Source organism: Gossypium hirsutum, chromosome D02, assembly GCF_007990345.1.
Source record: "Gossypium hirsutum isolate 1008001.06 chromosome D02, Gossypium_hirsutum_v2.1, whole genome shotgun sequence".
Lineage (NCBI taxonomy): Eukaryota > Viridiplantae > Streptophyta > Magnoliopsida > Malvales > Malvaceae > Gossypium > Gossypium hirsutum.
Genome location: NC_053438.1, coordinates 51649651 through 51663144, shown reverse-complemented (window position 1 = coordinate 51663144; position 13494 = coordinate 51649651). Strand labels below are relative to the sequence as shown.

The 13494-nt window shown below is 37.6% G+C and overlaps 1 long non-coding RNA gene across 1 annotated transcript; it reads left to right on the top strand.

The window, feature by feature from the left end:
* Positions 1–12755: 12755 nt before the first annotated feature.
* On the top strand, positions 12756–13481 carry LOC121214885 (uncharacterized). Its single transcript, XR_005910635.1, has 2 exons — positions 12756–12878; positions 13197–13481. It is a non-coding gene; the product is annotated as an uncharacterized lncRNA (long non-coding RNA).
* The last annotated feature ends 13 nt before the right edge of the window (positions 13482–13494 follow it).

The window sequence follows — 13494 nt, the reverse complement described above, 5'->3', positions numbered from 1 at the left end:
CCATTGGGATGCAAAATTTGTACCATCTCTCTCCCGTTGTAACCCAAGGGTAAAAAGATCTGGCCTTTTCTCAATCCTCTCCTATCACAATTCAAGGATACAGAATGTGAAACTCTTTGGTCTCTTACACCATTCCCAGGGTGTCATACCAAATGAAGAATTTTCTTCTCCGAGGAAACCTCTTCTTATTGCTTGCATGTTTATTTAAGCTTTGTCACCAACCTGACATCTTGCCATTTTGATCAATGAATGTTTTTGACAACAAAATCCAAAGAGAAAGTCCTAATTTAGACTCTTCCTTCTCAGATTTCCAACCTTTAAGCTTGGTGCATTCTAAACAATAGTCCTATTTTAGATTCCCGTATTATTTAGAAACTTCTAGAGTAATATGCAAAACTTCCCTTGTAAAAGTTTTATTAGTCTATTAGTCATTATTCCAATGCAACATGCTTGCAAGAGATCATAACAATGGGTAAGAATAGAATTGATTTAGAGCATGGCTCCGAAATTATCAAAGATAATAAAGAAATATAATAAAGAAATTAGTTAGGAACACATATCTTGGAAAAGAATGAAGTATTCCAAGAACAACAAATTCAATATAAATAGTATGAAGACTAGGTGTCTTAGATATCGCAGCTTGAACTTCTCTGTACAAACTTTCTGAAGATCATTCTGAGTTTGACATGTGTTTAGAAGATCTACAGTACTCTGTCGATGCCTTAAGATGTCGCATACCCTTTCCTGCTGATTCAAGTATAGCAAGACCACTGCATGCCCCATTTTGATCAATATTTGAACTGCCCTGACCATCTCATGCCCTATTCTGATCAATATTTGAGCTGCTCTTTTTGGGTTTTCAACTCAAATCCCTTTGGCCTTAAGGCGCCCTTTGCGGGTTTTCACCTTGGTTCTTTCTCCTTCTTCAGTAAAGTATTTCTTGACAAAATCTGAGTTTACTGGATTAGGCAAGTTTTTTCCATCCATCTCAGTCAGAATCAATGCTCCCCCAGAAAAGGCCTTTTTTACAACATAAGATCTTTCCCAATTTGGCATCCATTTCCCTCTAAAATTCTTTTGTAGAGGAAGAATTTTTTTCAACACTAGGTCCCCCTCGTGGAATTCTCTAGGACGGACCTTTTTGTTGTAGGCTCACATCATTCTTTTTTGGTACATCTGACCGTGCTGAATAGCTTTTAGCCTTTTTCCCTCTATTAAGTTCAACTGATCGTATCAAGATTGGACCCATTCTGCTTCATCCAACTTTAGCTTAGCCAGCACTTGGAGAGAAGAGATTTCAACTTCAATGGGTAAAACTGCCTCCATACCATAAACTAAGGAGAAAGGAGTTGCCCCGGTGGAAGTCTTGATTGATGTTCGATAAGCAACAAGGGCAAATGGTAATTTCTCATGCCAGTCCTTATAAGTCTTAGTCATTTTCCCTACAATTTTCTTGATATTTTTATGGACCGCTTCCACTACACCATTCATTTTTGGGTGATACGGCGACGAATTGTGATGTTTGATCTTGAATTGACTGCAGACCTCCGCTATTGAGCTGTGTTGTTCAAATCAATGCATTGTCAGATATGATTCTTTCAGGCATTCCATATCGACATATTATCTCCCTTTTCAAGTACTTGCCGACTGCTGACTTTGTGACATTAGCATACGAAGCAGTTTCTACCCATTTAGTAAAGTAATCAATGACCACAAAGATGAAGCGATGCCCATTAGAAGCCTTCGGTGATATTGGCCCAATGACATCCATACCCCACATGGAGAAAGGCCATGGAGAAGTCATAACATGAAAATGCGAAGTAGGTGCATGCACTTTATCACCATAAATTTGACATTTATGGCACTTCTTGGCATAATTGATGCAATCTCCCTCTATGGTGCCTAGCCATCGTGAATCCACTGGCATGCGTTCCGTAAATACCCTCATGGACCTCCTCCAAGATTTTCTTAGCCTCCACAGCGTCTACACATCTTAATAGTACCTGATCCTTTCCTCTCCTATATAAGATCTCGCATCCAAGACATAATCAATGGCCAATCTTCTCAGAGTCCTCATATCATTCTCAGTTGCCTGGTCAGGATACTTACGATTCTTCACATATCGTAATATATCTTGATACCAAGGAATATCATCAATTTCCCCTTCTTCGATATTATAACAATGAGCTGGGCTTTCATAGATGCTCATCTGGATAGGCTTCATGTCCTCTTGTCTGTTCACTTTGATCATGGAGGCTAGAGTAGCTAATGAATCAGCCATCTGGTTCTCATCTCATGAGAGATAGCAGAAAGTAATGTCCTCAAACTCTTTAATCAATTTGAGGACCAACTTTTGATAACTGATTAATTTGGGATCTCTCGTTTCCCATTCTCCTTTGAGTTGATATATCACCAATGCTGAATCCCCATATACCTCTAATACGTTGATTTCACGTTCCATAGCTGCACGAATGCCCATGATGCACACTTCGTATTCTGCCATGTTCTTTGTGCAATCAAAATCCAATTTTCAAATAAAAGTATGATGATCTCCGTTTGGAGATACTAGAACTGCCTCAATTCCATTGCCCACAGCGGTCGAGGCTCCATCAAAGTTTAGCTTCCAAATGTGACCTACTTGGGAATTGTCTTCAGTAGCTGCTACATACATCAAGTTATCATTTGGGAAATCAAAACTCAATGGCTCGTAATCCTCCAAATCTCTACTAGCTAAAAAGTCAGGTATGGCACTCCCTTTCACAGCCTTTTGACTCACATAGACTAAATCAAATTCGAAAAGTAAGATCTGCCATCTGGCCATCCTCCAATTCAAAGTAGTTGATTCCATCATATACTTTAAAAGATCTAAATTTGAAATTAGCCAAGTCGTATGGTATAACATGTACTGCCTTAACCTCCAAGTTGTCCAAACGAGGGCACAACACAACTTTTCAACAGGCGAGTATCTCATCCACAACCAGTGAATTTCTTACTGATATAATATATTGCCCTTTTTTTCCTTCCCATTTTATCATGTTGACCTAGTACACACCTCATGGAATTATCAAACACTGTTAGATACAATATTGACGACCTATTCGAGCTGGGTGGTGACAGCACTGGAATGTTAGATAAATATTATTTTATCTTGCCAAAAGCTTCATTGAATTCTTCATCCCATGTTCCAGGATTATGTTTCTTCAGAAGACGAAATATGGGATCACATTTCTCAGTTAGTTGTGAAATGAACCTAGAAATGTAGTTCAGCCTTCGTAAAAAACCTCGAACTTACTTCTGAGTGTGTGGTGGAGGTAAATCTCGTATTGCCTTGACTTTGTCTGGGTCAATCTCGATTCCCTTTTCACTGACTATGAAGCCTAACAGCTTTCCTGACCTGGCACCAAAAGTGCATTTCGCTGGATTAAGCTTGAGCTGGAACTTTCTCAATCTTAAGAATAATTTTCTTAGAATCCACACATTTTCCTCTTCTATTCTAAACTTTGCGATCATATCGTGAACATAAACCTCGATTTCCTTGTGCATCATGTCATGGAATAAGGCTACCATGGCTCTTTGGTATGTCGCTCCTGCATTCTTTAATCTGAACAGCATCACTTTATAGCAAAACGTTCCCCACAACATGATGAACATAGTCTTTCTCATGTCTTCAATATGCATCTTTATCTTATTATCCAGAAAAACCATCCATAAAGGAAAACAATGAATAGCCTATCGTATTATCCACCAAAGTGTCAATGTGAGGCAATAGGAAATTGTCTTTTGGACTAGCCTTGTTCAAACCCCTGTAATCCACACACATTCGTACTTTCTCATCTTTCTTAGGAACTGGTACAATGTTGGCTACCTATTCAGAATATTTGACCTCTTATAGAAAATCGGCATCAAACTGCTTTTTAACCTCCTCCTTTATTTTTAACATGACATCAGGCCTCATCCTCTTGAGCTTCTACTGCACTGGCTTGGAATCCTCTCTTGTAGGAAGGCGATGTACTACAATGTCAGTACTTAACCCGGGCATATCTTGGTATGACCATGCAAAGACATCTTTGAATTCTTGGAGTAATTCAATGAGGTCTCGTCTTGTATTTGCAGAAATATCAGATCCGATCTTCACCTCTTTTCCTTCTTCCAAGCTCACAATTTCTATTGATTCCTTATGAGGTAGGATCTACTTCTCTGCCCGTTCTACCATCCTTAACAAGTCTGGAGATAAACTACAGTCTTTGTCATCTTCGAAATCATGCGATCCCTCTAAACACTTGACTCGTTCAAAAAGAGATTCTGAGTTTGTAAGAGCAACACTCGTATCATTGATATCGAGGGACCTGTTATAGGTATAAAAACGATATGGATTCAAGAATAATTATTTGTGCAATATGGTCATGAATGAGATGCAAGAATAATTAGGGAGAAAATTCAAAATACTACTCATATGGAAAGAAAGAAAGAAATTTTGCTAAAAAATGATTGCAAAGATGTACTTCATTAAAATAATGATTTTTGGACATAAGCCTATTTCACAAAGGAATTCTTATCGCTTCTAGGCTAAAAGTAATAAGGGTGTTCTGAACATTACTCTGAGGAAGTCTTAAAAACTATAGGTATCTCTTCTGCAGTCCAATTATTTAGCACGCTCCCTAGTTCATAAGGGCAGATATCCAACAATGACCCTCCCTCAGTTGCTTCTTCACAAATGGCATGAATATTTCCCAACACCTCATTAATACTTCCATTTATTAGCATTCCTTGCTTATGATGAATAAATCCTCTCGATACAAAAATCTTGGATAGGTGAGGAAAGGTCAAAGGCTCCCATTTAACTTCATCTCCTATCAAACGAGCCCTTCTTCTTTCTCTCTTCTTTTCTTGCTTCACCCTCCTTTGCTTTATATCTGGCTAGCAGCCTAAGCCAAATCGGTCATGCTAGTCCTTCAATATTGGGCTTTAACTCTACCCTGAAGATATCTCCCCAATCCTTTTCTTGGCAACGCTCCTTTTCCCATCATCAATTGTAGACCTATCTTTGTAGTCTTTGATATCTTCGGCATCGGGATATTGTTTCCTTCGGTAACAAATGTAGCATTCATGAAATCTAAAGACCGAAAAGAACATTCCACTGCATCATCACTCGTCTCTAAATACGGTGTATTATTGTCTCCAACTGCAATGATATCTTATTCTGTGTTTATCATTACTAGCCGACCTTCTGACACCAGCTTCAACTTTTGATGTAATGATGACGGCACCGCCCCCGCTGAATGTATCCATGGCCTCCCTAATAAGCAATTATAGGAATGCTTGATATCCATTACTAGGAAGTCCACCTCATAGGTAGTTGGGCCAATCAACAGGGGTATCTCAATTCTTCCCATAACTCTCCTTTGTGTGCCATCAAATGCCCTTACTATATTTTGGCATGTCTTCATATGTGAACTATCCACAAGTAACCTATTGAGTGTGGATAGGGGCAATACATTCAATGTTGATCCGTTATCTACCAGAACTCCTAGTAACGTGTACCCTTTGCATCTGGTAGTGATGTGCAAAGCTCTAGTAGGCCCCATACCCCCAGGTGGTATTTCATCATCGTGGAAGAAAATAAAGTTATCAGCAGTTATATTGCCGACCAGTCGATCTAATTTATTGACAAAGATATCGTTGGCCACATAGATTTTGTTTAGCATTTTCAACAGCGCATTTCGATGCCCTCTGAGCTTAAAAGTAATACTAGCACAGATATGCGAGCTGGTTGTTTATGCAACTGTTCCACAACACTGTACTCGCTATGTTTCAAAAATTTTAGGAACTCCCTAGCTTTCTCTTCTTTTATTGGCTCATTAACTAGCAGTTCAGATTCGACTGCTTTTTCCTTCTTTTCTGTCAAAGCTTCTCCTTTTGTTGACATTATTATGACATTTATCAGGTTGTAGCGCTTTCCACTACGAGTAGAGGAGCCCACATCCTGGCCCTTTTTTGAAATACTAGTTACATCCTCCTTCCCCAGAATTGTCACATTACAATCAGAATTCCAGGGAACCTTCTTGTTATCCTTATAAGCAAAAACAATCGGTTTTTGAATGATGACCCTTGGTGTTATCCGCGCTCCAGCCTCACTATTCTTAGGTCGCGAAATGATGACCACAGGATAGTTAGCTTTTGGAAACTCCAATGTTGATTCTGATGTGCATATATATCCCTCCTCCTTAATTTCTCCACAAAATTCTATCTCTTTATTATCCATCATACATTGAACCATAGTTCTGAACTCTGCACACTCTTGGACTTCATGTCCCATTTCATGGTGGAACTCACAGTAGTTCCTTCTCCTTTCATAACTTCATTCAGAAATGATTAATCTCCTTTTCACCATCTCCTTCGAGACCCAACTCAAAGGAGTTTTTACGTCTGCAATGTCTGCCTTAACTCTTCTGTTTCCACTCATCATATTCACCCTATTATCAGTATGATTAGGTAATGGATATTTTTTACTGGTCAAATCATCAAGTTTGACAACACCCATACTGATGAGCCTTTCAACCAACTTCTTAAATGCAGTACAATTTTCAATTGAATGCCCCGTAATTCCCGCATGATAGTCGCATTGTGCATTTGCGTCGTACCATTTGGGGTACGATGGTTACAAGGGGTTTAGATAGAAAGGGGAAACAATGTGTGCATCAAATAAACTTTGATATAGCTCCCTATATGACATTGGAATTGGTGTGAACTAGAGCCTCTCGGTGCTTTGTCTTGTACCGGATTCCTGTCTTGATGAACCTTGTTGGTTAGCAGCCACCTTTCTTGGCTGATTCATCGTTATTGATTTTGAATAACCCTTGTTATATACACTCGTGTTGTTCACATTATTCTCCTTCTTCTTCGAGGCTGATCTTCTGTTGCTCTCTCCAGTATCGATCTTCCCACTCCTTATGGTGTTTTCAATCATCTCACCATTCATGACTATGTCAGGAAAGCTTTTTGTGGCACTTCCTAACATATGTGTGATAAACGGTGCTTTGTGTGTTAATGAAAAGCACTGTCCCACCACCTCTTTGTATATTGCCTAAAGATTTTGTTCTACTTCTTTTCCATATTTTGAAGGGTGATTCTATCAGGAACAATGTCTGTTACATGACTGTACTGTTTCATGAACGCCTGTGCTAAATCCCTCCATGAACTAATCATGGTACGACTCAATTGATTGTACCATTTAGATGCTGCCCCTACGAGGCTATCCTAAAAGAAATGTATTAGCAACTGGTCATTATTAACATATCCAGCCATCCGCCTGCAAAACATGGTGATATGAGCCTCCGGGCAACTGGTTCTATTGTACTTTTCGAATTCCAACATTTTAAACTTGTGAGGGAGTACCAAATCCGGGACTAAGCTCAGATCTTTAGCATCAATCCCACGATAGTTCTTAGCAACTTCTATTGCCTTGAATTTTTCTTCGAGCCATTTGCACCTTTCTTCTAGCTGTTTTGGCAATTTTTCCTTTATTTTTCCTTTTTCAGCCACATCATCAAAGTCAGGAATGGCAGGATTAACAAGGTTGTTTCCAGGGTTAGAGCCTGATCCGGCTAGGAGGTTCGTTGACATTGGGGCACCAGCTTGAAATTGCTGAGGCCTGATTGTGACAGAAGATTTACGCGGATATTCCTCAACTTGGGTCCGTACATGTGGAGGAGTAAAGCCTGGAGGATAGAGAGGTTCATCATCGTTTTCTTCTTCAACATTGGTCATAGGGCCCTTTCCCTTATCGCTTTCCTCGGTCAATAGTGTCTTTTTAGGACTCCAACATCTTCTTTAACATATCTTGTTGTATTTTATCTAACCGCTCATGCACTTGTTGCTGAAGTCGGTCTTGCATTTCCTTCTGGTACTGTTCAAGTTTATCCAATATCTGATCCATGTCTTTAGTTTTTGCTCGATTGCCGTAACGGTGTTTGGTTGGTTGGTTGGTTTCCAAGTTAACTGAGTAATGATTTTAATTGATTAGGAACTTTTAATAGTCTTTGATGCATATGATGCAATGAATGATATGAATGCAAGAAAAGTGTTAATTCTAATTCAATTCCACTTAGAAAACTTTACTAAAGAAAAAAAATTCTTAACATAAATTGGCTACAAATAAGACTTTACCCTAATACTTAGAACTCTAATCTCCCTAAGTAACGAGGCTAACTCTTGCCCCCGATCTGATTCCAATTCATACTTCACACTTAGTGCATCGGCTTGTATTGCCAAAGTCTGTAGGTGCTCAGCTACCTCTCGAATCTGAGCCATAGCTTCTCCCATAATGTGATCCCTTTTTGTAACTTGATCCTGGAAGTAGTGAAGCTATTCATTCTAATGATCTTGGTTTGCTTCCATATACTTGATCCGAGTTTCACAGTTTTGTAATGCCATTTCTAGTTCTTCCATTTTTCTTTTCATTTGCTCGATCCTGCTTAAGCTTGCTTTTTAACTCTATCACGGAATTATGATTCCGATATTGATGAACAGTTTTCTCAAGTTCAGCCACTCTAGCTTTTAGTTCATCCTTTTCATTTTGGCCTTCTGACAATCTCTTTTCAAGGGACCTATTTTGCATCTGGGCCTCCTAGAATTTCCTTTCCCATCTACCAGCCTTGATCTTTTCTTCTTGAATTTCTTGACACCACTGCTCTGAAGTTTTCCCCAACCCAGCAATTCTAACTGACAGACGTAGCTTCTTATAATCTGTCTTCAAGCTACCTAAATCTTCCTCGGCTTTGTTCCCTTTCTTAGTTTTTCAATTTCTAGCTTTTTAACATCCATGTCTAGTCTCAAATTCATCTTCTCTTCTTCCATTTTCTCTAGCTTCTTTTCTAACTCTGAATTTCTTCTTTCAAAGTCCTGCCTTATAATTTCTAACTCAGAGGGGACAACTCCTAAATGCTTTCCTGACGGTTGATTGTCTCCCCGACTTGGCACGGGTATATTATCATTGATCCTCCTGCCTCGCCACTCAATATATTTAGGAGTCGTCGTCAGACCTACTGCCAATCTCTTCATTCGTCGAGTCTGGTTCCAAGCATTGGACATTTCTCAAATACTCTTATTGTACCCATCGCCTTTATATGAGAATTCACACTGAGCTAGTCCTTGAGTTGTGGGTACAAACTGTCTTGATCTATACTGTCTTAGTACTAACAACGTTGCATAGCTAATTGATCCCCAAATCCCAAGTAAAGGGACCTAGTCAAAATCTCCACATCTATATGAGATATCATCTGGAAGCATCCAATAAGCTCTCTATTCGATATCTTCTTCTGGAATATTCTAAAGAATTACCACCCATTTTTCTTTCGAGATATCATCCTGCCTCGGTACATCTATTATCTCCTTTAAAGGTGAATAATTTTCGGAGAAGACCCGATAAGAAACCTTATCAACTTTCTAAAAGTGACTGTGAAACCATGCTAAGAGGAGTTGCACACATCCAATGAATCTACCTTCACTGGCTCTCCGACATTTGTTCAGTGATCTGAAAGTTTCTGTAAAAATTACCGGGATTGGTGTAACCCCTTTACCAAGTCACTCAAAAAGATCAGTTACTGCTTCATCAACATGTCCTAAGGTTTTGGGAAAGACAAATAAGCCATAGATACTCAAGGCAAAGACATCAACTTTCTTTCTCGTATCTTGGTGTGCCAAAATTAGATCCTTCAATTTCTTCCAAGGAATGCATTTGCTATCCCCCTTTTGTTTGATTCGGGCTACGACCCATTGCTCACTCATCCCAATAATATTCATCAATTTCTTCAAAAAGGTTAGGGCATTAGTAGCTCTCGAGTAAGCTTTGTCTACTTGGATCTTCGAAAAATGAAGTAAGGCCATATATTCCTCCACTGTAGGCACCAGATCAACTCTTCCAAAAGTGAAACAACTGTAAGCAGGATTCCAAAATTGGGCGAGAGCACGAAACAAGTGTCTATCCACCTTTATGTCAACCAGATAAGGCAAATCTCCATAGCTAGAGTAAAAAAGCTGCTTAACCTCATCGTTCCATTGGTCCCAAATTTCCTTCAATTCCTGTATACTATTTTGGGTTACACTAATACGAGTAAAGTCCCATAACTCTGATACATATCCTTCGGCCAAGCCATCACCTTTTTCCTGCTGTGCCACCTCAGACGAAGTTTGGACAGCCACATTATCCTCCACTTCATCAAGAAATCTCTTTTCCATGATAAGATTTCTATCTAGTAACCGAATATGAACTAATGCCTTTTAGGATGTAATGCTATGCAGTCAAAATGTCATGCAATCAAAGCAAAACACACCAAAGTTATTATCATGTATAAAAACATAATTCATCACAAACAGGAAATAATAAAAGCACCTATTCAAGAATCTACTAGGGTTTGGTATAGTTCTACCTAGGGCAAGTTCCTAAAGCTCACTTTATGAGGTTTAGTTTCTAGAGCAAATGTACTCAAACCAGTAGATTCCTCGATCCTCACCCATTATAGGCTCATATGGACCGAGTTCAGTTCAGGGGAATACATTTCCCTACGGCTGCACGGAGATGAAAATCTCACGAAGACAGAGGTACGGATGTATCCCGAAAGCGGTCCACTACACTGCACGGAGGTGAAAAACTCACGAAGAACTAACTTCTCGCTCCCACTTAAAGGGGTAAAATTGACCAACCAATGCAATGCACTATGCAAATGCACATTGACAAATTTGGACAACACTGTGATTAAAACCATGAAAATAACAGATAAAATGCAAAAAGAGAAATCGCAAATTTTTAATTTTTCGACAAAAAAGACAAAAATTAATTAAGTTGTGGCTTAACTCTCAAAATAAGTCCCCAGTGGAGTCGCCAAGCTGTCAAAACCACTTTTTGAAAACAAAAATTAGTTGTTGCCATCGATCTTTCATTAAGGTGTGATCGGATCACCTTGAAAACGGTTTTGGTCTATGAATTTTAAAAAGAACGGGTTTAGGAGCTAGTTACGTATGAGGAAGGGTTAGCACTCTCGTAGTTCCCAAAATTGGTACCTAATTGATTAATTAGTGTCTTAGTGTCGAATGATGAAAACCCAAGTTCTTGAAAAAAATTATTCCCCTTTTATCAATACCATATATTTTTTAAAAACGTTTGGGGTAAATTTGAATGAGTGTAAAAGGCTTTCTCGTCTTGAAGCAACAAAATGTCGCACCCGATAAGTTAGGGTGTAACATTTGAATTCTCTAGAATAAGCTAACTTTCAAAAACTTTATTGAAATTTAGCGATTTTGAAAAATAAGAAATGTTCAGCCGTTTTAGTTCAACAAGAAAATTGGAACCCCTTAAGTTAGAGTACGATTCCTCAAAGTTCCAAAGACGATATGTAGCTTGCTTTTAATTTTATTAAAAACATATATTTTTGAAAATAGAAAGGACGTTTCAAATTAACAAGAAAATCGAGACCCCGTAAGTTAGGGTATGATTTCTTGAAACTTCAAAACGCCTTATAAAGCCGACTCAAAACGTATTTAATTGATTAGCTTGACATAAAGAAAAAAAAGAAAATCAATAATGATCACATATACTGAAATTTTGCTCACAATACAATAATGAGAAATAAGGGCGTAATTGTATGCTGGGCATAATAATACATATCAAGAATATAAAATAATATATAAATGCAAAAGAGCAAATTAAGGTATACATATATATAACAATAGCCACACATCATAAATTATGCTAACATTCAAAGGCTAATGTATTAAAAGTCAATCCAAGCATTAAACAAATTAACACTCATGACTTTAAAAAAAATTTAAAAAATATATATCCACAAAAGGAGATTTAAAACCATCCATACAAAATAATATACATATATACATTGATCTTAACTAAATAATGCCTGAAAACTTTATAAAAATAATAATACGCGTATATAGCTATAAAGTTTTCAATGAACAAAACATATAATAAAATAGGGTCTTGAAGTACATATTATATATAAAAAACGGATTTTTAAAAACAAAAGCATATTTAAATGGAAACTTAGTCACTAAATTTAGTAATATGAAATCGAGATAAAAAGAAAAATATATAACCCCCTTATGAATATAAAAAAAATTATACAAGAAGGTTATCATATAAATCCTTTAAAGCATAAAAAAAGTGAATTTATGAAAAATAAAAATCATTACAAGTATTATGTTAGATTTTAAAAATAAATAAAATTAAATAGTACATTATAAAATTAAATAATAACACTTGATAAAAATACTAAAATAATAACCTATAGTATAAAATTACATATAAAAAAAAATTGTCATATAAAAAAAGGGTACTTACGCTAATAATAATAGTAAATTAATTTTTTTAAAAAATAAACCAATTTAAAAAAAGGACTAAATAGTCAATAAAACTAAAACAACAAGAAATAAATGAAATTTAAGAAAAATGGAGGATTAAATTGGAACACGCGAATTACATGGGGGGCCAAATCAAAAATAATCCGTCGCCACAGAACGCTACGCAGCGACGTGGATTAAAATGTCATGAAGGTAAAATATTTGGGCCAAATTAAAAGAGGAACCAAGGGTTTAATTAAAACGCGTTGCAAAAAGGGAGGCCTAACTGCGCAAATGTCATGAGGGTCGGGTCGACGCGCGGGTCTATCCTCACCAAACGACATCGTTTTGCTTTTCAGTTAAGTAAAAAAAAGCTTAAAAAACACATTTTATTTCATTTTCTCCCTAAAAAACTGCTTTGCTTTGCTAGGGTTTTTCTTTTAACCCTTGAGCGCCGTCGCTTATTTGTCCCTTCATCGAAGCTCCGATTGCGACGGAGATGGTGGCGACACGTCGGCTCCGGCGAAAATGTAAGCTTTCTCTCTTCCCTTTCTTTTTATTTAAAGCAAAATAAAAAAATAAAAACGGAAAAAAATAAAAATATATATAAAAATAAAAAATAAAAGAACGATGAACACCAACAAGGTAAAACAAAGGAAAAAAAAAAGAAAATCACCTTTGTATTCAAAAATAGATTTTTGTGTCTGTATTCAGTTTTTCTTTGTATTTTTTTCGTAAATCCCCCCATAATACAAAATCAAATCGGCCTTTTATATCCCGAAAAGAGGAAAAAACCAACTTATTATCCCTCTTTTTACATTGTTTTTCTTCTTTTTGGACTCTTTTAGTCCACTTTGCAGGTGAACGTGGGGGGCATGGCGCAAGGCGTGTCGCGTGTGGAGGAGGCCGGTTCTGAATCTTGCGGTGGCTGGAGTCTGCTGGAGGTGGCGGCTAAGGCTTGCTACCAAGGGTTTCTTAGTTTTTTAGTTTTGTGTTGGGCTAGGGTTTAGGTTGGGTCTTTCGGTTTGTAATGGGTAATTGGGCTTAGGTGGGTATTAGGCCCACTATTGGGTTTGTAAAAGAATTGTTTTTGGACTTTAAAATGTTTTACGGGCCCGGGCAGAAAAATTGTGTATTACAAAAATG